Source organism: Felis catus, chromosome E1, assembly GCF_018350175.1.
Source record: "Felis catus isolate Fca126 chromosome E1, F.catus_Fca126_mat1.0, whole genome shotgun sequence".
In the NCBI taxonomy this organism is placed as follows: Eukaryota; Metazoa; Chordata; class Mammalia; order Carnivora; family Felidae; genus Felis; species Felis catus.
This window is the reverse complement of record NC_058381.1, coordinates 15,658,725-15,682,977: the sequence shown is the minus strand read 5'-3', so window position 1 is coordinate 15,682,977 and position 24,253 is coordinate 15,658,725. Positions and strand designations below refer to the sequence as shown.

The 24,253-nt window shown below is 51.0% G+C and overlaps 1 protein-coding gene across 1 annotated transcript in view; it reads left to right on the top strand.

Annotated features, from left to right (window-relative positions):
• Window positions 1–547: 547 nt before the first annotated feature.
• Window positions 548–24,253, top strand: part of RPH3AL (rabphilin 3A like (without C2 domains)) — a 148,272-nt gene continuing 124,566 nt past the window's right edge. Inside the window, 1 exon segment of the mRNA XM_023244657.2 lies at window positions 548–613. The gene's annotated coding sequence lies outside the window, so the exon portion shown is untranslated.

Below are 24,253 nucleotides of genomic sequence, written 5' to 3'. Positions count from 1 at the left end.
CTGGTAGAGTGAAGGGTTAAAGAGCTTCAGCGTGGCCCCTCCATTCTTCCCTGACCCCCACCCTGAGGCTCAGAGGCAATGAAAATGGAGAACTTTGATTGCACAGGTTCTTGAACTGGTGGAGGCAACACCCCAGGCCGATGAAAGCTTTAGCTTTTCGTCGCTGTTTCCCTCAAGGACTGGAGCAAGTTGCCTCCGTTTGCCCCTCCATCAATGGAGGATTCGTCCACTCAACGAACTGACGTGGGGCTCCGGCGGGTGCCGGGTACCGTTTCAGGCCTCCCACCCGCCCTCCCTTGGCATCCTGGGGTTGTTAGAACGGCTCGTTTTTGGCTTTGGGGACTTGAAGCTGCTTGTGGAAAAGAGTGATGCTTGCAAACCAACAACAAGAAGGGGCCCTGGAGACCCGTCCGCGGCGAACGTCGCGGTGCAGCGGGACCCTCGCCGGCCAGGTGACCTCAGGCCCGGTTCTCCCGCGCGCGCCGCAACAGGTCTCGGGGCGGAGAGGGGCGGGGCGGGGCGGGGCGGGCGCCTGGGTACCTGCGGCCGCCGGCAGAGGGCAGCCAGGGAGCGCGCCCGGCGGCAGGGCGGACCCCCGCCCCCCACCCCTCAGGTGAGTGTGGCCCAAGTGGGGCCGCCTTCTCGTGCGGGGCCCAGTCTCGGAGGGCCGGGGGGTGCGTCTGGCTCCCGGCGGGGCGGCCGTGGAGCGGCGGGCGGGGCTGGGAGCTCTTGGCTCTCGGGGCGGGGGCGAGAGCCCCGGGGGCCGGCGGGGCGCTGGCAGGCCCTGGCGCCGCGCTCCCCTCCCCGCCGCGCTCGCCGCCGGTCTCTCCCGGAGCCCGGGCTGGACCCGAGCGGCCGCGGGCAGCGCCCGGGCCCGGGTCCCGGGACGGCGTGCGCTCGGCGTCTGGCCCGCTGCCGGCCCGGGGCCCTTCGCCGAGCGGGTCGTGCGCCCCGAGCTGGGGGGCGGCGGGGGCGAGGCGGGGGCGGCCGCGGCGGGGAGGGGGAGGGCGGGCGAGTGCGGCCGCCGACGCCAGGCGGCGCTGGGGTGAGCGTTCCCCGCGAGCGAGTCAACAAGTGCCGTGTTTACCGAGCACCCGCCGCGGGTTGCGCCGCCGGTCGCCCCGCCGGGGCGCGCACGTGCGGCGGGAGGGGCCTCGGTGTCGCCGCGCCACTGCCCCTCTGCGCTCGACCTTGCCCTCGTTGAGGATCCCGCTCTCCGGGTGATAGGCTTGGGGCTCCGCCGTGGGCCCCGGCCCTGGACGTTTGGGCCCTCGCCCGTAGTTGGGTGGTCGGGAGTGGGATTCCCATGACACGTTGGTGCCCAGGAGCGTGTGAGTGCGGGATGGAGGTGTTTCTCACCGGCCAGACGGGATTCTTCTGTGACTCTGCCCACCTCTTTCGGCCTGAGAATCTTGCCCTGGGTTTGCTTTCTAACTCTCCGGAAACCCACTCCAGCCACCTGTTTTTCCCAGGTAGAAGACTTGGAGGAAGTGTTGAAACCAGGGTGCCTCGCTGCTTTCGGGATGAAGGCTCTGGGCTCGTAGTGGTGCCTATGACACAGCACTATTGCGGCGGAAGCCCCCTTTCTTCCTTTCTTGGGCTCTAGCAAGGGCTCTGTTGGGAGATCTGGGACGTTTGTCCCTTGCCTGGCTGGAAGGCTGAGGACCTGATTTTCCCGTCTAGGTGGTCTGTTTCCCCCCCTCCCCCCCCCCCCCCCCCCCCCCCCCCCCCAACTCCCCAGGTTGTTCTAAGGACAGGTGTGATGCAGATGATGGAAATCCATCCTCAGTGAGATCAGGGCCAGGGAGATTGTGGTGACAGATCAAGTTCCATCTGTGCTGCTCCATGGGAACCTTTGATCTTCCTAGCAGCTGGGGGTTGGAGGAGGCAGGGGTGGCCCTGTGGCACCCTGCAGAGCTAGGGCTGCAGTCCCTCCCCACCTCCTTGAGAGAATGTGCCCCTGCGGGGTCTCCACGCCCCTCATCCTCCTGCCTGTGACATCCACTTGGCTTCCCATCTCTTGGGGGGAAAAACACGCATCGGAGCCCTAAGCTTCATTTCCTCTTTTCTCTCGCTGTCACATTTTCCAGACAAGTGCTCTGCACCTGCCGCCTGCCTCTCAGCTCCACGCCTCCCCTCTTAATCCTCTGCAGCCTGGCCCCACCACTTTGCTGAAACTGCTTTCCTGAAAGTCGTCTTGTTTCCAAACATTGCTCTTTTGCTGGCTTCGTCCTTTTGCCTGGGGAGCAGACCCCCGTGTGCTTGTGTCTTCTCTGCAGCTTCTTTGGTGTGATTTCTGGGGTACCCCACTCTCCTGGTTTTGTCCTTCTCCATTGTTCTTTCTCTTTGGACCCCTCTTCCCTCTTTAGCGGGGTGTGTTTTGAGGTGCTGTGCTTAGCCTCTGCAGGAGCTGTCTCCGGGAGCCCTCAGGGGAGCTGCCCTCTCTGGGTTCTGGCTCCAGTCCTGGCTCCTTGGATGCCCCGGGGACACCCCAAACTCGGCACCTTGGAGTCTGGCCTCCTCCCAGGCAGCTGCTCTCATTTGCTCCCCAGCAGTGGGGTTCCCTCCCGAAGTGTGTGTGAGCCTCTGCAGTCCATCTGCCAAGTCACCTGTAGACTGACGGTCCCTGACTACTCTGTCTCTGACCTTCCTCCGCTGAGAAATCTTCAGAGGCTCTGGGTTCCCTCCCGCACAAAGCCTAGCTCTTCTTCCCAGATTTGAAGGCCCCTCGGTCGTGTGTCCTCTCTCTCCCAAACCAGTTTCCAGTCGTGCAACTTCTTCCCTCCCTCTGTGGTCAGCCCTTTTGCCCTTTGGGATCCCGCTCGGTCACTGTTCCCCTGGGAAAGCTTTGGGGAGAGCTGGCTGCACTGGGAGCCCCTTTCTTGGCCTTCCCTGTCTACCATGCCCTCATGCAGCTGTCTGCCTGCTGGTCTCCAACCCTTCGTGTCCCTGAAGATCCCCAGGACCTGACACCCTGTAAACACTCAGTAGAGGAATTCCCACCCCCAGACGTCTGTGAATACCTCCCTGTCGTCCTTCAGGGTCTGGCTGAAAGTCCACCTCCATCCTAGACTGTTCCAGTGTTCCGGATTCCCATCCATCCACACTGCTGCTGGGTTATTGATGGATTCATTACAGTTTGTGCCACCCAATTTAATACTTTGTTCTCTGCCATTAGCCTCCAGTTGTATCATGGGCGTGAGAGATGCTTTTCCGGCTCTTGATCATAGCAGCTGTTTATTGAGTGGTCATTAGGAATGGGGCGGTGTGCTGATCTTTCCAGGCAGTTCCCTTGTGTGTGTTATCCTCTCAGTGCCCAGAGGGGTGGGCACTGCGATTATTGTCTCGTTCCGCCCCTGAGGGCTCAAACCCAGAGAGCTTCAGGGACCTACCTAAATCCCACAGCTTGTAGGTGGGCAAGGGTGGAGGTTGGGACTCGGGTGTCTGACTCCCAAGACTTTTTCAGTGCTAGGATTTGCAGTTCGGGGAAGCGTATGTATGCTTCGGTCCAGGGCGTGTTCTGTGTCCTCTTGGCACCTGGCCCAGGTGTGTGGGATGTGTTGGTGGCCTGGTCAACTGGTTGCTTGGGGACTCCAGGAAAGGACTTAGTAACAGAACAGATGGTTAATGGTGGGATAAGTGACTCAGGGAGGCTGTGACATCTGCCCCAAGGCCTTAGAAACAGCCTGTCTATGTGTTTGTCTCTGTGTGTGTGCGCGCACATGTGTCTTAAGTAAAAGTTGTGCTACAGAGAACCCTGCAGCGCCCGTGGGTAGTTTGGGTCTTTTCGGTCCCTGAAGGCAATTTTACGTGCTTTTTTTTTTTTTTTTTGGTAAACAAAATCAACCCCACCCTCCCAAACAGTAAGGCCTTCAACTAAGTTTCCGAGTCCTTCCTTCCCTCTGCAGGTCACTGTCATATGAAAATGAGTTCCTGCTGTGAAATACAGTTGCCATGGTAACCACTAGTGTGAGGCCCTGAGTCTCTTGCTCCTAGGTCTCTGCACTGTAAGCTTCCAGGGGCTTTTTCCGTCTTCTTCTCCTAAAAACACACACTCCTACGTTTCACAATCCTTTTGCGTGGACGTTAAAACATTTTGTTTTTTCAGGCAGCGATTTCTGGGCCGTGTCGATGCTCTGGCAGCTTGTCACCGGCCTGCCGGCACATACCGTTAATAGTAACTCGAGAACAGTGCCCCTGGTTTAGGTCATACTTTGAGTGGCATCCATTGAACAGTGGCTGTGGCCGCGGCACATCCTCGGGGACCGGGGAGGCAGAGGGAGAGAGCGATGTGGCGTGGTAGGGAGGGCTTTTGGGTGCAGGTCTGCTCCACTTGGAGGTGGTGACATGGTTTGTCTTCAGCTGCTGTGTCCTGTGTCGGAGTCTTGCTCAGCTGTCCCGGCAGGGGCCGCCCAAAGCGGGGTGCCTCAGGGGTGCGAAGAAAGGGTGCCTCTGGCAGTTATCATAGCTACTGACGTTGATGGAGCATTTACTGTGCGCGGACACCGTTCCCTTATTTAATCCTCAACCAAGCGAAGTTAAAAGTGCTATTGCTGGGGCACCTGGATGGCTCAATCAGTTAAGTGTCCTGATCTCAACTCAGGTCTTGATCCCAGGGTCGTGAGTTCAAGCCCTGTGTTGGGCTCTGCGCCAGATGTGAAGCCTGCTTAAAAAACAAAACAAAAAAATATTATTATCCCCATTTTATATGTAAGGAAATTGATGTATAGAGAACTTAAGTGCTTGCCCAAGGACACACAGCAATAGTCCTAGGAAGTGTGACTGCTATGGCCAGTACCCTTATTTGGTGCCACGCAGAAGCTGGAAGGACTATGTTGAAAGAACGAAAGGGTGACTTGGAGAGGTGGGGCAGGTTGTCTTTCTCAAGATTGGAGGCCTAAAGCAGCAGTTTTCAAACTTTTTTTTTTTTTTTTAGTTTACAACTTTTTATGTCTTACGGGCAAAAGACGGTGGTGAAAAAGCATGTACTAGAATGTTTATAGCAGCACTATTTGTAATAGCCAAAGAACTGGAAAGCACCCAATGCCCAACTGGCAGTAGGACGGACAAATCAATTGGGGGGAGTACACACAGCGGAACATTCTAAGCGAGGATGAACGACGTGCAGCCACATGAAGCAACATGGCTGAGTCACATAAGCCAAGTAATTGAGTTTACTTAGCTTTTCCACAAGCAGCGAATGTTCAGACTGCACAGTTTTTCACAGTTGCAAACTGCCACAGAGACTGTCCCAGAACTTTCCACCTGTGCACACATGCCGGGGGTTCTTTAGGGCAGACCCTGAGCAATAGAATCCCTGTGCCATAGGGCAGGTGCATTTGTCGTTTCAACGAATTGATGTCCACTGTGACATTCCTTTCCCAGCCTCAGATCCCATGGCTTCATCCATCTGATCCCTGTGAAATTTCCTCTTGTCAGTTTCAGGCAGGCATTTTGGTCTCGCTGGCATATTCTGTGCCTTGGTTTTGTTCCATTGCTCTTCCTTCCTGATCATCACCCAACAATGCGATGGCCCGTCCCTGGTCACTCTAAGCACAGGCCAGATGCCCCCCCCCCATCCTGGCTACTCTGTCAGGGGACTCTTGGCTGGGAAGGAGGCGCTTCTAAATCCAAGATGCCACATTTCTGGGAGTCGTAGGATGTATAATCAGTGAATGAGAAGGGGGTGGGGACCAAGCAAGAGGGAACTTTATAAACTCCGGCATCAACTCAGCTGCTTCGACAATCAGATCCAAAGATGAAAAAGCACTAACACATAAAGTAGTCATGAGCACAGCTATGTGAGTCAGGCAGGGCTGGATATATATATATTTTTAAGTTTATTTATTTTGTGAGAGAGAGAGAGGGAGGGAGGGGCAGAGAGAGAGGGAGAGAGAATCCCAAGCGGGCTCCGTGCTGTCAGCACAGAGCCCGATGCGGGCCTCGATCTCATGGGCTGTGAGATCATGACCTGAGCCAGAATCAAGAGTCGAAAGCTTCACCAGTGAGGCACCCGGGCACCCCCCAAGGCTGGATATTGATGATCATTCACTCTCCTCACCAGTAAACACACCATAACTCTGTAATGATGCCAACAGCCATTACTGCAACACCCAACCGATTAACTGCTCGTGCTATACTAGGTGCTTTTACATAAGGTGCTCGCTCCGTAACGGCGGTCTTGCATAAGGTGCTCTGGTATTTTTAGCAGCATATAACTGCCGTACGAAAGGAGACGCTCTCCCAGCGAATGCCACTTACTTTACAGGCTGGCGGGGTCCTTGAAATGCCGATGTTTTACAGGCAGCTCATTGCTGTCAGAGGGTTGAGGATGTCTGCGCCGAGGGCTGTAACACCAGCTGTCTTCTGCCATTTCTCGGGGCCAACTTGACACCCCACAACCAACAGAAGGTGATACGCATCGCCTCGCTGGCCCCCAGGCATCACGGCAGTGAGAAAAGGGCCACTTCACTGACTTGGCAGACCCCCACAAGCCACATCCTAGCTTAGCAAGCTCTCTCCAAACCCGTCAGAGTGGCGGGGGACAGGAAGAAACCAGAGCTGATGTGGCCCTGCTTGCACATCCCCAGAGCTTCCCGCCCCCTCCCTCCCACCAGACCCTGGGCACCCACTCTCATGTCACCTCCCAGTTGTCAGTAGAAATCCAAGGTTCCAGGTACAGTGAAGTCAAAAGTATGGTGGGTCTGTATTCATGTCCTGGGGTTAGGGTCACTGCTGCCTTTCTTCTGGTTTGGTAAATCTTATCCACACACACAGAAGTACACATATTAAAATTGATGAATTTTGAGGGGCGCCTGGGTGGCTCAGTCAGTTAAGCGTCCGACTTCGGCTCAGGTTGTGATCTTGCGGTCCGTGAGTTCGAGCCCCGCGTCGGGCTCTGTGCTAACAGCTCAGAGCCTGGAGCCTGCTTCCGATTCTGTGTCTCCCCCTCTCTCTGCCCCTCCCCCGTTCATGCTCTGTCTCTCTCTGTCTCAAAAATAAATAAACGTTAAAAAAAATTAAAAAAAATAAAAAAAAATTGATGAATTTTGACAATGCGAACACACCTATGTGACCAACACCCAGCTAAGGAAAACAAACATTACCAGCCTCCCAGAAACCTTCCTCGTGCCCAGGAACCCCCTACACCGACTTCCAACACCTTTATATAAACGGAATCCCATGGTACCAGATGTGTGTAGCCAGGAGGGGTGGCCGTTTGATACAAGAAAACTTTCCTCGGTTCGTCTCTGAGCTCAGTTGGACTGAGACATGCTCTCCACATAGTGTTTTGCATTTAAGGGCAGCTTGTGTAGGTAGAAATTCTTCCCTTTTTTGAGCTGAGATCTGCCTCTTTCTTGTTCTGCCTCTGAGTCTGTCCTTTTGGAGCCATTTCAAACAAGTCTTCCTTTCTACAAGGGGCAGGATTTTCACTGATGCAAGATCCCTCTCATGCCTGACTCCTCTGGGCACAAATACTCTCTGCTTAAAGGCGTCCTTTGTAGACTATGGGCTGATGCGGGTCATGCATTCCAGATCCTAAAGTGTGCTGGGCACCTGGTTCATCAGCCAACCTCCTCAAGTTTTGCGGAACACGGCCCTCTGCCCCTGATGTTGCTTGACCACGACGTAACACTTCTTCAACATAATGGTCTTTTGAATCACAAAAATAATTCATGTTGATCGTGGAAATTTAGAAAATACACAAAAACACAAGAAAATAAAAGCCAGTGACTCCGAACCCCCAGAGATAACTGTTGTTTAATGTTTAAAAATTGAGATCATTCTATGTTAGTGATTTTACAACCTGCATTTTGTTTATTCATCCATAACAATAGTGACTGACATATATGTAACACATTTTTCTTTGTTCAGTGTCCTCCTCCTCCTCCTCTTCCTCCTTCTTCTTATTATTAAACATAGAGAAGTTTCTGTGTGGTATTGTGGGCTGAATGTTTCTGTTCTCCCCAAATTCATGTGTTGAGGGACACCTGGCTGGCCCAGTCAGAAGAGCATGCAGTTCTTAATCTCAGCGTTGTGAGTTTGCGCCCCATGTGAGGTACAGAGATTACTAAAAATAAAATAAAATTTAAAAAGTTCATATGTTGATGCTCTAACCTCCAATGGGATGGTATTTGAAGATGGTGTGCTCAGCAGGTAGTTCCGATTAGATGAGGCCAGGAGGGTGGGGCCCTCATGATGGGATTAGTGTCCTTATAAGAAGAGAGACCAGCTTCCCCCCTCTCCCTCTCCCTCCCTCCCACTCTGTCTTTCTGTCTGTCTCTCTCTCTGCTCTCCTTGCACAGAGGAAAGGCCAAGTGAGCACACAGCAGTCAGGCCCCTGTCTGCCAGCCTGGAAGAGAGCCCATACCAGGAACCAAGTTAGGCAGCACCTTGATCTTGAAACTTCAGCCTTCAGAACTGCAAAGAATCAACATCTGTTGTTTAGGTTGCCCAGTCTCTGAGGCAGCCTAGCTGACTGATAGCTGTGGCTAAGTCCTTTCATTTATGATTTCTTCCTCTGCTTGAGGGTTCGCAAGGACTTCCCCACCCCAAGGTCAGATAAATATCCACCTGTATTTTCTTCTGGTTCTTTATTTGGTGTCCGCTTTTCCATTCACCGCTCTCTTTTGCGTTCAGCTCTAATCCGATCGAAACTTATTTTGGTTTATCATGTAAGATAAGACCCTGATTTTATCGCTTTACAAACTGTCACCAGTTCTTTCCAGTTAATTTCTTTTCCCACCAGCTATATTTTAAGTTTAAGTGGATTTTTTGAGTATATGTTACAATCCTGTTGTTCAAAATTCAACAGATACAATTGTACACCTGAAACTAATATTACACTATGTGTTAACTAACCGGAATGAAAATAAAAACTTAAAAAAGACCTACAAAATTCAAAAGATACAAAAGACAAACAGTGAGATTCTCCCTCTCTTATCCCTTAGCTTCCCGGTTCCAGAAAGGTGTTACTAGGAGCTAGGTGTGACTAGGTTATAGATTTTGGTTTTGGACCCTAGGTATCCTTCCCCCTCCTCTGGATGGGGGCTTTATTATAGTGCACAAACGTATAAGCTTCCAGGCTTTCTGTTTCTTCCATGACCTGTCTCTTTTTCCTCTACGATTACATTTTTTATTTGTATTTATTAAAAAAAATTTTTTAATGTTTATTTTTGAGAGAGAGAGAGACAGAGTGCAAGCAGGGGAGGGGCAGAGAGAGGGAGGCATAGAATCCGAAGGAGGCTCCAGGCTCTGAGCTGTCAGCACAGAGCCAGACTTGGGGCTCAAACTCACATACCATGAGATCATGACCCGAGCTGGAGACACTTAATGGATTGAGCCACCGAGGTGCCACCAATTACGTTTTAAAAAATAAATTTTAACATCCGGTAGTGCAGATTCTTTGTTGAAATTTGCTTGGCTATGCTTGCCTGTTTATTCATTCTATATGAAATTTATAATCATTTCATTGTTTTTCTACAAATATCATTTCATTGTTTTTCTACAAATATCAAATATAATTTGGAATTATATTAAATGTATAAAATAATAACTGCATCGAGTTTTCCTATCTAGAAATATGGTCTGTCCTGTATTTATTTGTGCTTTCTTTCCAGTCATGTCTTCTTTTGTAGCGTGCAGTAAAGTTTCATAGATTTCTTTATGAAGACTGTAAACATTTCTTCTTTAGTTTGTTCCTAGGTGGTTTATGTTTTTTGTTGCTCGGGAATAGGATCTTTTTTTTTTTTAATAAACATTATATTTTCAACTGGATATGTTGGAATATAAGAAGTTATTTAAAAAATTATTGTGAGGGGCACGTGGGTGGTTCAGTCGGTTAAGCATCCGACTTCGGCTCAGGTCACGATCTCGCGGTTCTTGAGTTCAAGCCGCGTTGTGGGGCTCTGTGCGGACAGCTCACAGCCAGGAGCCTGCTTTGGATTCTGGGTCTCCCTCTCTCTCTGCCCCTCTCCCGCTTGCGCTCTGTCTCACTTTCTCTCAAAAAGTAAACATGAGAGGGGCGCCTGGGTGGCCCAGTCAGTTAAGCGTCCGACTTCAGCCAGGTCACAATCTCGCGGTCCGTGAGTTCGAGCCCCGCGTCAGGCTCGGGGCTGATGGCTCGGAATCGGAGCCTGGAGCCTGTTTCCGATTCTGTGTCTCTCTCTCTCTCTTCCCCTCCCCCGTTCATGCTCTGTCTCTCTCTGTCCCAAAAATAAATAAAATATGTTGAAAAAGGGGCGCCTGGGTGGCGCAGTCGGTTAAGCGTCCGACTTCAGCCAGGTCACGATCTCGCGGTCCGTGAGTTCGAGCCCCGCGTCAGGCTCTGGGCTGATGGCTCCGAGCCTGGAGCCTGTTTCCGATTCTGTGTCTCCCTCTCTCTCTGCCCCTCCCCCGTTCATGCTCTGTCTCTCTCTGTCCCAAAAATAAATAAAAAACGTTGAAAAAAAATTAAAAAAAAAAGTAAACATGAGAAAAACTTTTTTGAATTATTGTGAAATGGACGTATAAAAGAGCACATAAAACATTTTTTTTTACAGTTTAAATAAGAATAATAAAGCAGACATATGCCTAGCCAGCTTAAGAAATAGAACACCTTTAGGGGCGCCTGGGTGGTGCAGCCGGTTAAGCGTCCGACTTCAGCCAGGTCACGATCTCGCGGTCTGTGGGTTCGAGCCCCGCGTCAGGCTCTGGGCTGATGGCTCAGAGCCTGGAGCCTGTTTCCGATTCTGTGTCTCCCTCTCTCTCTGCCCCTCCCCCGTTCATGCTCTGTCTCTCTCTGTCCCAAAAATAAATAAACATTGAAAAAAAAATTAAAAAAAAAAAAGAAATAGAACACCTTTAGAAATTGCTTTTATACCTCTCCTTAAATGGATCTCCCTCTTTCCCTACCGCCTGGGGATGCACTAACCTGGATTTTGTTACAGTTATTAACCTTCTGTACTTTATAGCTTTCCCGTATGGGTTTATGTCCTTAAACAATCCATTGTTTGCCCTTTTGTATGCGTTCGAAGTTTTATCAATTGAATCACACTGGATTCCAAATTTTATTTTTACTTATTGATTTATTTAAAGTTTATTTATTTTTACACTTGATCTTAGCCAAAAGGCCGAGAGCAATTAAAGTTTATTTAATTTTTATTTATTAAACATTTTTTTTCAATGTTTATTTTTGAGAGACAGGGTGTAAGTGGGAGAGGGGCAGAGAGAGAGGGAGACAGAGAATCCCAAGCAGACTTCACCCTGTTAGCGCAGAGCCCATGTGGGGCTCGATCTCACGAACCACGAAATCATGACCTGGGCCGAAATCAAGAGCTGGACGCTTAACCGACTGAGCCACCCAGGTGCCCTTATATATATTTTCTCTCACATGTCTTACTTCTGTTAAGAGTGGAATTGCTGGGTCATAGGTTAGGCCTAACTTTTTTTTTTTTTTTTTTTTTTTTTTAAGAATCAGGTCCATTCAGAAAAGCACACACATCCTAAGTGTACTGCTTGAATAATTTTTGCAAAGTGTACGCAGCCACCTAGCCATCATCCAGGTCAAGGGGTGGGATCTTGGCCCACGCTGGGCCAGTCAGCCGGGCTGTCCATTCTGGGGCCCGGCGCTTGTGCCGAATGAAGCAAGGAGGGAGAGGATTCTGCAGGGGAGCTGAAGAGACTCTGAGGCCGGGACTCCCGTGGCTGCTAGTGTTCCTGTTTCCTTCCACTTCAGCTTCAGCTTTGCCATGGAGTGTGAGCTATCAGGCGTCCAGCCCGCCCATGGATTCCTTTGTGCTGTCACGTCAGCCAGACCTGGCTTCTGTTGCTCACAACCACAGACTTCCGGTGGGTACAGCATGCCAGACCACTAGCCCCCACCTTTTAGTGGATTGTGTCCCTCGTATTGCTAGCATCGTCTTAGCAGTAGAATCTGCCTTTAACCAATCCCTGAGTTTTTACACGACCCCTTTTGAACCCTTGGATTCCTGGCCTGACAAGGTGAGCTCTCCAACAGGTAGTCACTTTATCTCTAATTTAAACGTTGGTTACAAAGCTGCTTCAAACGTTTGAGTTTAGTGAATTGTTGGGTTTTTTTTTTCCCCCCTCTAACTTTAAATTTAGTTTGCAATTTTGCAACAATTTTCTCTCCATCCCCAGTGGAACGTTAATGGAGAACGCTTAATTTAGCAGGTGAAATGTAGGAGTGTGTATGATTTTCTGGATTTCGTTTTTGGAAACCAGGTTCATTTCTCTTGCTCCTCCATGTAGAGCGCTGGGGGGCAAGGTGAGGCCATTCAGGGCGGTGACCACAACACGAGGGCCAGACCCCGAGTTCTTCCACACCACCCCTCAGGGACCGTTTGCTTGAGAAGGCTCTACATCCAAATCGTTCTACTCTAAGTGGGGCCTCATTTAAAAGTAAGAAAGGAAATGAATTCGCTTCTGGTTTCTTTTTTAATGTCATCGAATCCTACAGATTAGTGACAGGAAATGACCCAATTTCCACTGGCATCTGGGTTGTCACAGTGCTTGTCCTCATTAATGTCAGGGTCTGGGAGAGTATTTGATCAAGGGGAAAGTGCCATGGGTGAAGTTCGCGAAGAAAAGGTCAGAGATGAATGTGAAATTCTGTCTAACCCCAGATGATGAAAACCAGCCCAGCCTGCTGTGTCTGGGAGCAGCCACCCCAGTGGCCCGCATCTTCCCAGTTTCCATCCCACGGCCCTGCTGGACAGCCGGTTCCCGTCACGATCTCTTTCCATCGGTTCTAACCCTGATGGTGGTTTTCCTTGTTTGCAGAAGCCATCACTTTGGGGTCTGATGACCCTGGCCTACACACGAAGTTTCTCACACTCTCCAGGCTTGTTAGGCCCTTATACCTGTGACTTGAGCTCAGCAGAAACAGGACATGGTTCTTTCCCTGTCTTGAGGGTACTGCTGAACAGGTGACCAAATTGCTTTGAGTATCTTTTTTTTTTTTTTTTTTAATGTTTATTTTTGAGAGAGAGAGAGAGGAAGAAAGACAGAGTGTGAGTGGGGGAGGGGCAGAGAGAGGGGGAGACACAGAATCCGAAGTAGGCTCCAGGCTCTGAGCTGTCAGCACAGAGCCCGATGCAGGGCTCGAACCTACAAACCACAAGATCGTCAACTGAGTCGAAGTCGGACGCTCAACCGGCTGAGCCACCCAGGCGCCCCACTTTGAGTATCTTGCTCGGCCAGAGCTGCAGGTGGTTGTGGGCATGGTGGGTTTGCCAAAGACCTTTTTGCAAGCCGAGCGTCCTACGAGGGCATCACACAGAGCAGGCCTTCGGTGTACGTGGTTGATGACAGCAGTTTCTAACAAATGGATGTGAAGTGTCTTGTGTTCGTGTGCTCAGTTTACTGCGATGATTTTCAAACAGGTGGAAGAGGAGCGCCTCCGATAAGCAGCCTCCTCTCGTGGCACACAAGCGCGTCACGGGCCGGGATGGCCTCAGACTTTCCACAAGCCCGTCTTCAGGTTTGGGTCATACAATGAACGGGGTCACCCTCGACAGGGCGACGGGGGATAACTTGGCAAAGGAGGGAACTTGGGAGTAAGCAGGCCCTGTGTGGAATCTAAATTGCCTTCGCTGAATTGACACTTTGCATCCAGGTCACCCTCTCAGGTCAGAGCAGACAGGACAGGCCAAGGGACCAGCTGGACCTCAGCTGGGCACGAACCTCACTTTGTGCAGACCTGTCCAGAGCATGGGCCAAACAGACAGTCAGGGGCTGCAGGTTTGCACTCCAGGGGCCATTGCCCTAGAGCAGGTTCACCGTGCTTCACTGTCGATGGTGAGCCCTGCTGAAAGATGGAGAACGTGGATTCAGAGCATTACGGTTGGAAGCGGGGGGAGGCGCGTGGGATGGACAGCACGTTGAGGCAGCCCGGAAGGAGCTGCACTCGAAGGAGGGCTAGGTGGCAAGGGGGCGTGAGTGCTGGGAATGCAGGTTTCGTGGGGATAAGAAGGTAAGGCGGCAGGTGGGAATCCAGGCAAGTTCTCTGCAGGAGGCTCACCAGGCGCTCGTGGGGTCCTGACACACAGGCTGGGCCAGCGAAGTGTAGGGGATGAGGCCTCAGTAGAGAAGAGGGGCGCCTGTAGCTGGCCCAGAGCCAGAAGTGCTCAGCGTCTGGAGGATGTGGGTGGGGCCTACCTGAGCAGAGCAGAAGGGGATCGCTTCCTGGTGAAGGGCTTGGGCTCTGGGTTGAGGCTTGCAGGTTTCATCCTGCCTCCAATGCTCTCTCGCCTCGAACGTCTCAACGCCTTGAAACGTTGCTTTGCCTCTGTGGACCTCAGTTTCCTCACCTGTAAAATGGGAGTAACAAGAGTCTCTACCTTGCGACGAGGACTAAATGAGAAGTGTTGCGCGAGCCTGTAGGACAGTGCTTGGCACGTGGACAGTGCTTGGCACGATCGGTAGTATTGACGCCTCCCCGATTTGGCCTCATGGGTGTGTCTTGCCCTCGGGGCTGCCTGCAGGGGGAGGTTCACGCTCAGACACGAGAGCTGCTGCTTTCATTTTATCTCGAATCCCGTGACCCATATGCTCGCCCTGTTTCTGCGGCTGCAAGGCTGAGTCAGATGTGTGGCTCAGGTTAATCATCAGATTTCAGGTGGCATCTGTCTCCTCTTTCTGCTCTCTGCCTGGCTTCTGTTCTCTTTGATCCCTGACTTGTTTATTTGTTATTGCCTTTAGCCCTCAAGCTGCCTCAAGCCCTCCTTGAAAGAGGCAGTTATGCATCTTGAGTAAATAAATATAATTTGAGATCATACGTGGAGTCTCAGAGTCACAGTGTAAGGAGATGTGCTCCGCCTGCCTGTGCCCCGCCCTCTCCTCTGTACCTGAGTCGGGGGGATTGGTTGAGGCAGCAAGAAGGGCCAGTCCCTGGGACAGGTTAGGGTGCACCCCCCTCCGTAGCCCCACTGCAGAGAGAAAAACCAGATCCTTCTGGCTGTGGAGAGGCACCGTCGGGCCTCTTGGGGGTTGCTGGGACAGTGGGTGAAGGAGGAAAAGACTAACTCTCATCAAGCATTGCTGTGTGCCCGGCACTGCTCCAGGCGCCTCAGCCACTCCGGGCTGCCCTGGGAGGCTGCTCCGAGAGGTGATTATCCCAGTTGTGGGATGGTAGAATTCTGGGCAGTTCATTCTGTAAGTCTGGAGGAGGGCTGTGGATCTGCCATAGAATCAGCTTAGACCCGATGGTGGGCCATATGAAGGACCGGATGGAAGAGCTTCCCCAGGACTTCCTTGTGCTCTTCAGACTTGCCAAGACATATGTCTCAGTCATCTATTGCCACAATGTTGCTGCATAACAAACCACCCCAAAACCCACCAGCATATGGCAGTAAGTGTTAATTCCTCCTCACGTATCTGCGGGTTGGGTGAGGTTTGGCTGACCTAAGCTGCTCTCAGTGGGACTTACTGGCTTCAGGCTGTGAGTTGGATTTAGGCGTGTTGCGTGTGTCTCTCACCCCACTTGGACCAGTGGCCACCAAGGGCACGTTCGTGTCCCGGTGACAGGCAGGAAGGCAAGAGAGCAGGCTCAGTTGCACTAGCGCATTTCAGGCCTTTGCTCACATCATATCCGCTGACATCCCATTGGCCAATCCCAAGCCACGTGGTCAATCCCCAGCCAAGGGGCGGGGAAGTACGTTGCCCGCCATCAGGCCATGGCGGAGTGTGGCTATCTCATCCTATCACCGGGAGTGAAGAATTGACACCAATAATTCAGCCTACTTGGGGATGAATTTCACTCATTCGCTCAGGAAATTTTTTTTTTTTTTTTTTAAAGACTATAGTGTGCCACTCACTGTGCTGCCCCTGGGGATAGAGTGGTGAACAAAGCAGGCCTGGTTCTTGTCTTGTGGAATTATATTCTAGTGGTGGAAACAGACACAAAAGAGCTACTTCTGTCCTGGATTATTTAGTTACAGCTGTAATCATCACTACAAAGGAGAAGTAAAGAGCACAGGAGGGTAGGTATAAAAGGGCCTGACCTCATCCAGAGAGGAAGAGATGGTTGAGCTCAGAAATGAAGGGGAAAACTTAATTAGCCAGAGGATCCTTAATAAGATTAACTGCTGACTTCTCATCAGAAGCCATGGAAACCAGGAGGCAGTGGGATGACCGTCAAAGTGTGGAAAGAAAAGACCATCAACTAAGAATTCTATATCCAGAAAAAGATCTATCCTTCAGAAATGAAAGAGAAATTAAGACATCCCAGATAAATAGAAACTGAATTTGTTGCTATCAGCCCTGCCCTACAAGAAATGCTAGAGGGAGTTCTTCAGGCTGAAATGAAAGGCCCCTAGACAGGAACTGAAGTCCACAGAAAGAGATCAGGAGCACCTTTAAAGCTATAAATAGATTTTGTTTGTAACTCCTTCCTTCCATCTGCATAAAGCAATGGTTACAAAACGGTGTTGTCAGGGTAATAACATACAAAGATGTAACTTGTATGACAATAACAGCACAAAGGAGAGGAAACAGCTATATTATAATGAAGTTTTTGTGTATGTGGAAATTAATCTGGCATTAATTAGAACTGGGCCATTTTAAGTTAAAATGTCAATTGTAATCTCCAGGACAATCGCTAAGAAAATAACTAAAAAATATGTAATAAAAGAGAATTAAAATGCCATGCTGGAACATCCCTATAAGGCATTAATGCAAGAATGTAGGAGTAAAAAGACTATGACATATAGAAAACAAATAGTAGGGCACCTGGGTGGCTCAGTCAGTTAAGTGTCTGACTTCAGCTCAGGTCATGATCTCTCAGCTCATGGGTTCAAGCCCCGTGTCGGGCTCTGTGCTGACAGCTCGGAGCCTGGGGTCTGCTTCAGATTCTGTGTCTCCCTCTCTCTCTGCTCCTCCCCAGCTCGTACTCTGTCTCTATGTGTCTCTCAAAAATAAATAAACATTAAAAAAAATAAAGAAAAGGAAAACAAATAGCAAAACAGCATAAATCTTATCAGTAAATATGTTAAATGCAGGTGGAGTAAATACTCCAATAAAAAGAGATTTTACCAGAATTAAAAAAAACCCAGCTCTATGCTGTGTACAAGAGACACACTTTAGATTCAAAGATACACATAAGTGGAAAGTAGAGGAGTAGAAAAAGATATGCCACGCAAGCAGTAACTAAGAGCTGAAGTGGCTCTGCTGACAGCAGGCAAAATAGTTCAGACAAAAAAAGTTACTAGAGGCAAACAAGGACATTTTGTAGTGAATAAGGGGTTGATCAATCAGGAAAATATAATAATCATAAACATGTATGCACCTAACAACAGACCCCCCAAATCCATGAAGCAGAAACTAACCGAAACGAGAGGAGAGCTAGACAATTCGACAGTAATCACTGGAGACTCCAAGGTTCCACCTTCAGTGATAGATGGACGGGGCAGGCAGAATCAGCAAGGAAACATGAGACTTAAACAACACTGGAAACCAGGCAGACCTCACAGACGTCCACACGGCGCTGCACCCGTCAACAGCAGCAGAATACACATTCTTCTCAGGTGCGGGTAAAGTGTGCTCCAGGAGAGACCATATGCTGGGTCATGAAACAAGCCTCATTAAATTTCAAGGGATCGAAATCCTACAAAGTATGTTCTCTGACTACAGTGGAATGAAATTAGAAATCAGTAACAAAAGGGAATTGGGGAAATTCACAAATATGTGGAAAGCAAACACTCCTAAATAACCGATGCGTCAAAGAGGAAGTCACAGGAGAATTTTGAAAATACTTGAGATGTATGAAAAGGAAAATGCAACATACCCAAACTTAACAGGATGCAGCTGAAGCAGTGCTTAGGAGGAAATTAGTAGTTACAAATGCCTGTATTAATAAAGAAGAAAGACCTCAAATTAATAACCTTCTACCTTAAGAAACTAGAAAAAGAAGAGGAAACTCAATCCAAAGCAAGCAGAAGGAAAGAAATCATAAAGATTAGAGCACAGAAAAATGAAAGAATAGAAAAGGCCACCTATTATGTGGTGCCATTTATATGAAATGTTTAGAGTATGCAGAGCCACAGAGAAAGAAGGGAATTAGTGGTCCCTGGGGGCTGGGGGGAAGGGGGGGGGAATGGGGAGTGCTTGCTGATCTGGGGTGGGTTAGTGAGGAAGATTTGGGTTTTATCATCAGAGCAGTAGGAAGCCACTGGCAGATTTGCACAGGGAGTTCCATTTCAGGGCTGCACAGTGACAACAGATTGGAGAGGGTCCGCAGTAGGTCTGGGGAGGCATCTGCGGTAGCCCAGTTGGGAGGAACCTGCATTTCAGGGAGGTTATTGTCCAGGGTCCCCTGGCTAGATGGAGCCAGACCTGGGTTCTTCTGGCACAGAAACCTCTCCCCTGGTCACTGATTTGAATCCCCCTGGATGTTTTTTTTTTTTAATTTTTTAATGTATATTTATTTTTGAGAGAGAGCAGACGAGGGGCAGAGAGAGAGGGAGATATAGAATCTGAAGCAAGCTCCAGGCTCTGAGCTGTCAGCATAGAGCCCGACATGGGGCTTAAACCCACCAACCGTGAGATCATGACCTGAGCCGAAGTCCAACGCTTAACCGACTGAGCCATACAGGCGCCCCAATGTTTTTTTTTAAATGTTTATTTATTTTTAAGAGAGAGAGAGAGAGAGTGAGAGACGGAGGGAGGGGCAGAGAGAGAGGAGAGAGAATCCCAGGCAGGCTCCACGCTCTATCTTATTTGAACTGTGAGATCATGACCTGAGCCGAAATCAAGAGTTGGATGCTTAACCGACTGAGCCACCCAGGTGCCCTGCCCCCGGTATTCTTAATCAACCCAGAGAGCGGCTGAGATCTCCTTGCGTAATGGGAGCGTGGTAGGGAATGGGCCTCATATTAATCAGGCTGACTAGGGCTAGCTGGTGGCAAACAGTAGACATTGAACAAAAACGGGAATTTTTGCCAGGGCACTGGAGTATCTCACTGAAGCACAGGCCCCTGGAAGGTCTGAATCAAGCACACGGACCAGAGACAAATGCAAGAGCCCCTTCTCTGACTCGTGTTTGCGCTAGCCGCTAGGTCATCTCTCGCTTCCCTCACTGCACACCACCCTTCTCTTTCCTGGGTGTCTCTACAAGTGGAAAATGGCCCCTCCATTAGCTCCTAGGTTTACATCTTATTGTTCCAGAGAACAGCTAAGTTGAGACTTGAGTCTCTTAGCCCATTTCTCAGATTGTCAAGAGGAAGGACCTCAACATGCCAGCTTGGGCTGGGTGCACCCCTGGGGGGTCAGCTGGGTCCAGGGGGCTGGTCACAGTGTAAACACTGGGCTTCTGCAGTCCCTCTAAAGGCAGCTGGGCAGCTATGGGAAGGCCAGGGAGGAGAAGGGACATTGGATGGGATGCCAGGTTATCTTAGGACAGGATGTCCCCACCCCCGCCTTGGATGATTCACTGCCTAGGACTGGTCTGCCCCTCCAGGGATAAAACTACATGAGACCTTTTGTCACTTGAACTGGTTTGCAGACACAGCCCCCTGACTGCCTGCCTCCTCTCCTCTTTTGGCCTTCACTTTCAGCTCTTGACTGGGCAGGGAACATTCTAGAATTTGGAATTAGTCTTACCACCTTTGAGACTTCTGTCAGTTCCCCCAGAAAAGAACATTCTAGAATTTGGAATTAGTCTTACCACCTTTGAGACTTCTGTCAGTTCCCCCAGAAGAGAAAGTCCTAACCCATGCCCTGCTGACAAACTGGTTGAAAAGGACTGGAGTTATTTTCATTGTCTCACTTTCACCTGCTGTTTGAAATTCAGTGGCCCTGATTCAGGTGTCCTGAAACCCTGGTGATTGTGGCATAAATGGGCCTCTGATTGGGGACGGGAAGGGACAGGAAACGCCTGTGCAGTCGGCAGAGACGTGTGTGAGGGTTGGCCGCTGTCGACCTCGCTCAGACCCACCCACGGTTTCCAGCCTCTGCTCCTGCTCTTTCCCTGATGCGTGGCGGCCTGGAGCCCCTGGCCCTTCCAGCCAGGGGGAGGCGGCCGCCGCCATTTCCAGCCCCAAGGAGTGTGACCGATCTGGATGGCGCTTTTTCTCTTGCTGTGAGAAGCAGGGAATTGAAGTCCTTCAGGCAGGCACTGCTCTCAGACATCTGGGGGGGGGGGGGGGGGGGACGAGGAAGGACACTGCATGCAGATGGAGGCTCTGAGGCGCCTTTCTCTTTGAATTCCTGCGGCATTTAGAGGAAGCCATGCGGCGTGGCGTTTTCTCACTTACGGCTGGGTGCTGGTTGCCCAGAATGTTGTTTTCAGTGCTGCTGATGATGTCGGCGGCATAAGCTGGGGGCTTACCGCTGATTCGCAGTCACGAACCTTCCATCTACTTTCTGTTACAACCAAGCGAAGCAAGTGGGGCAGATTGTCTTATGTGCATTTAGTAGTTGGTAAAACCTCTGGTTGCCCGGGGTAGGGGTGGGGGTGGGGGTGTGAGTAGTTCTTCTCCTGTACAGTCACTGCCGGTCAGAGCTCGGACACAGAGCCGGGCTTCTCATCTCTGATCCCGGCCCGTGTTCACGGCGGGGCACGGCGGTGTCCTGAGTCCTTTTAGGCAAAGACTCTATTTCATCCTTCCTGGTTTTTCCTGTGTGCCGTCTACCCATCTCTCCACTTAATGCCTCCATCTTGTTCCATAAAGGAATCAAGATGCCCACAAGACTAGAGCTTTCTCTATACATCTTGAATATAAAAGAAATACAGAGATAGGTATTTATAATAAAAGTATAAAGGAGATACTATATGCCCGACCTATATGTGGATGTTTTATTTGTACACACACATTTGTGTATATGTGTATGTAATTAAATGCAAACCCATAAAAATAAGATCAGGAAAAATGCAGATTCACTAGAAGGTCAAAACCGGGAAGAGAGTCGGACTACATACTCAGGCCATAGACCTGTACACAGTTTGCTACATCGAACCACAAACTTCTCTCTGAACTAATGAGCAGTCAAAGCAGGAAAATAATATTATTTGCATGCTTCATGTGATCTATAAGGAAAAGGATACAAGATGCCAAGTGCTTTTCCAGGCCGTTAGATCTGAAGGAAATTTCTTGCCTGGGTGGTCCTCTACGGGACCCCGGGTGGCCAAGAAAATACGGGATGCGGGTGCCATTGCCGTCGCTGTCTGCTCCTGCTCCCGTGGCGGACGTCACTAGTCAGTCGTGGCCCTTTTCCATCCTTCTAGCATGTGCTCCGGGCAGCCATTACCAGTGATCTGGAGTCGACGTGCCAGATGAAACCCACTTGCCATGACCACACAGGGGGTGATGGCAGTGTCGGGAGTCAGGAGGGGACTCTGAGTAGAGAGCCACGTTGTCTTGACAAGCACTTCTGCAGGTGTGACACAGGCGGACCTGTCCTGTGTGTCCGTCGTCGGAGATAGAGTTGCTCGGTGCCAGCTGGAGTGACCCGTCAGGGTGATAAGAGGGGACAAATGTGTCTGGAAGGACACAGGGGCACACTAGGAATTTCTGACTCACTACAGTGAGTGAGTCACTACGGTCACTCATGTGTTCCTCAGACATTTGGCAAATACCTATTATTATCTGCCTAGAAAGTGTGCCTGACCTACTGTCCTCTCCCCTCCGGTGCCGGTCACTTCCTCAGAGACGCCTTCCTCGACTTCTCCTCTAGTTCAGAGCTCACACACTGGCCACTCTGCACCTTTCTCTCATGGCCCCATCACAGCTTGGACTGATCCATTCGTTTGTGTTGACTTGTTTGGTGGCCTCGTTGCCCTTGAGTTCCGGTGTCTGTCTTGTTCGGCCCCAGTGCCAGCACAGGTGTGGCACGTAGAAGGCGCTCGGTCCATAATTGTGGAATGACTGGAAGAAAGAACAAAGAGGGCACAAGGCGAAGCGGATGCGGACTGTCTGGTGGAAGTAAAGACATGGACGAATACCAACATCAGGGGGCAGGTCCTCAGCTCTGAAGGGAGGGGACGGTGAGGAGCTAAGGGACCTCAGGGGAGGAGAGTCTGCTTCCAGAGGGACAGGGAGATCAAGGAAGGCGTCGTGATCAAGGAAGGCGTCGTGTCGTGTCGCACCATTCGCTGTGTCTGCAAGGATGCAGGGAGGGACATCTGGGGCCCTGGGGGCAGCCAGAGCCAAGGCAGAGAGGCAGAGCTGGAGGCGAGAAGGGGCCAGAATTACTTTGGGGCAGTGCTGTTAGGGCAGTGGCGGGGAGACGGGGAGCCAGCTGCTGGGGCTGTGCCCACAGGCTTCCTGAGGGGGTGGCGGCAGATTTGTGGTTGGAGCAGGGATGGGGTGGGAGGGACCTGAGGCAGGCAGGGCAGGTGGGAGGAAAGCTGGGGAAATTAGCCAAGTCAGCCCCAGGAGTGGTGAAGGCAGTCCCTGGGGGGACCTAACAGCCTTCACTCTTCAGTCTCGGTTTACATCCTGCCTCCCTGTGCCTGTCAACCCTGGGGGGCCACTCTCTGGCACGTTGGGGGGCCCAGGACCTCCTCTGAGCCCTGGCCATGCCTGCCACCCCCTGCTGGCCTGGCCTGGCTCTCCAGATGGGCTTTGTCCAGCTGGGTCACTGCACGACACTTTTCCAGTTTAAAATAGAATACGTATTGATCGTATTTGTAGCACGTTTTCTTGAACACGGCTTTTTTTTAATTGCTCTTACTGGGGCGCCTGGGTGGCGCAGTCGGTTAAGCATCTGACTTCAGCCAGGTCACATCTCGCGGTCCGGGAGTTCGAGCCCCACGTCAGGCTCTGGGCTGATGGCTCGGAGCCTGGAGCCTGTTTCCGATTCTGTGTCACCCTCTCTCTCTGCCCCTCGCCCGTTCATGCTCTGTCTCTCTCTGTCCCAAAAATAAAAAAAAATAAACGTTGAAAAAAAGAAAAATTAATTGCTCTTACTTTCCAGAAACAGATTTCTTTTCCTAATTTCCCCCCTCTTCAGCTTTTTTAGGTGTTTTTTTTTTTTTTTTAGTCACTTACATAGGGAACTTTTATTTCCTGTGTATATCATCTATCAAATTACTGTCTTTCATGTATGAGTCATTCAGTTTATCCCTTTTGGCCTCCGTCTTGCGAATCTCATATGCGGACTCACTGAACAATTTGGTACCTACTTTCACATCCAAACGTCCGGTGAGATTGGGACTGGAGCGTGAGAGGATGCAGCCAATGGGCCTTTCTGCTTGTGATTCCCACGTCACAGGATGATGCTGGATTCAGAGGTGCCGGAGGCTGCGCACACTCCCCACGTGTTCGTGTGGAAGGTTCTTGAGTCGGCATGCAAGGCTTCCTTGCCACGTTCCTTCTGGTGGTACTGGTCCCGAAGACCGAAGACCGGCAGAGCCTGGGGTGGTTAGCGGCGGAGGCTGAGCCCAGACGTGGAGCCTGGCAGATGAACCGGGGTCTGGGATGACCTGGGCCAGCTTCACATATCCTCGGGGCGCGAACGGCGGTGAGCCTCCCGTAGCGGTCTGTGTGGATGCCGGGGGGAAAAGGTCACTCATGTTGACACCAGGGAGGCTGCCATACCATTCAGGGGTCGTGGAAGAAGCCCACCTTGGAGGGACTCCCTCTGGGCATGGGGACGCTGCAGAGGAACCCAAGCAGACCTGGGAGTGATCACGGGGCACTCCAAAGGGGAGCAGCCACCACCCTGGCGTCTCCGCTGCTGGCACGGACCTCCACGGGGGCAGTTGGGCCCTGGAGCAGGAAGCTCGTTTCCAGGGCGTTTCAGCTAACATGCCAAGTTCACTCAAGTTAGCGTATGTGTTTCCGTTCCTTCCCGTTCCTGGAGAGGCGCCTTACTCAGGGCTCTTCATTACAGCCAACAAAGACCCAGCTTAAACTACCTGAAGCAAAGAGGAGACTCTGTGGACCTGGCAGCCTGGGAATCAAAATAGTGACTCAGGTATGGCTGGATCCAGTCACTTGACGATGCCGTTTGGGTTACCTGTGTCCATTTCTCAGCTCGGCTTGGTTTCATTCTCAGGCTGTTTCCAAGTGGTGGTGAGATGGCCACCTGCCATCCCAAGCCAACACTGTCCTCACAGCTTACTCGCACAGGGCAAGAGTATGTTTCTTAGTAACTCTAGTGAGAACCCTGGCAGAGGACCCGGAATGGCTGGGGCTGGGTCATACGCTCAGTCCTGAGCCAGTCACTGTGCCCAGGGGGGAGGGGGTATTCTAATCGGTCGGCCCCAGTCACATTCGCCCTGAGGAAGGGGAAGGGGGGGCTGTGTCCTATC